Source organism: Parasteatoda tepidariorum, chromosome 2 (genome assembly GCF_043381705.1).
Source record: "Parasteatoda tepidariorum isolate YZ-2023 chromosome 2, CAS_Ptep_4.0, whole genome shotgun sequence".
In the NCBI taxonomy this organism is placed as follows: Eukaryota; Metazoa; Arthropoda; class Arachnida; order Araneae; family Theridiidae; genus Parasteatoda; species Parasteatoda tepidariorum.
The window spans coordinates 30,294,093-30,295,810 of NC_092205.1; positions in this window are offsets into that span (position 1 = coordinate 30,294,093).

The window sequence follows — 1,718 nt, forward strand, 5'->3', positions numbered from 1 at the left end:
GCAGTAATGATTCACAAGCTGCTGACTTATTTACTAAGGCTCTGCCTAAAATTAAATTTGAATATCTTAAGAAATTGATAGGAATGTTAGACTTGTGTACCTAATTTTTCCTTATTTTTTATAGAGAGAACTTATTCATTTTTTGATTTAGGGGAAGTGTTGTGATAAAATCAAAAGAGTAATCTTAATCGTTTTAAAGGTTTGTGGTTCTCTTGTTGGCAACACCAACCAACGAAGTGCTGTTATACATTCTTTTCTCTGCTGTGTTCAGTTGTTATATGTTCATGTCCTTTTAATTAACCAAGTATTTCTTTAGCTGTGTGATATTTTATTTTATACTTAGTAGTACACTTAATTTTAACAGATATTAATTTTCGTAAATTTGCTTTAGGCTTTCGACCAATTAAAATTTGCAATTTATTGTTGTTGTTGTTGTAGTTTATTTATGTCGCACTGGAGCTGCACAATGCGCTATTGGCGATGGTCTGTTAAACATCCCTGAGGATGATCCGAAGACATGCCATCACAATTTTGATCCTCTGATGCTTGACTTCGGTGATCTGGTGGGAACCGTGTCTTATCCATCAGTCCACTGCGGGACTTGCAATTTATGGAAAACTCTTATGAATGACAAATTTCAAGAATATTTAAACAAAAATTACAATAATAAATTTTCCTAGAGCATTAAACCTGCTCACACATCACCTCGTAAACATAACATAAGTGGTGGGATACACCGGAAAATTTCTAAATTTTTTTTTCGGTTTTAGGAAGTTTGTTATTTGTTTACATTCAGTCAACTTAAGGTAGTAATTTGTCTGACATTTTTTAAATTTTTTATATTTTCTTGATCTGAAAGAGAAATTTGATGTCAATATCAAAAGACCGAGTGAGCGTCGAAGTTTCCAAAAATGCATACATATAAAAAAATATTTATAAAACATTTTTAAAATTTTTTTATTCTGGCCTTTTCCCTTTATCTCATTAGCATTTTACCAGGTCATTTGGAAGATACTTAAAATATTTTTTTATAATTTTTCTGTTCTGAAAAGGAACTTTGATATTTATATCAAGACAGAGTGGGAGTCAAAATTTCCAAAAAAATAGATACATATATTAAAAAATATTTATGAAGCATTGTTAAAATTTCTTAATCTATTTTTTTTATTTTAGACTCTATGTCATTAAGATAGGTATCACTGAAATCAATGATGATTGAAATAATGATATTAGGTATGTTAAAAAAACTCTTTGTAGACTGCACTTAACGGATCCAATTTTCAATTTCAATTCTAAGGATTGTTTTCATTTGTTACCATTCATTAGGTAGTTGACCATGGAAAGCTACGCACAGATGGCGCTGGGGGTTAAAATTCGTCTATGGATGGGTGATCGTGTAAAGCTAAGGGTGGTGGCGCTAGTGGTAAAATTGCTCTTTCAAGACTTCCGGGTTACTACTTCCGATATATTTTTACGCCGCAGATTGAAAAAACGCGCCACCATATTATTGCATCATATCTTTTGCAGTATTTCACATGTACCGAGTTCTTTCTTTCAGCCTTTAAACTTCAGCATTAACATATTAATATTATAATCATTAGAATATTTTCTAATTAGTCTAACTTAAAAAGATATTTTTGGCGACATTTTATTCAAATGTAGCCAAATAAGGGATAAAATACAAAACATGGCAAACCTTAAGAATTATTAATCTCATA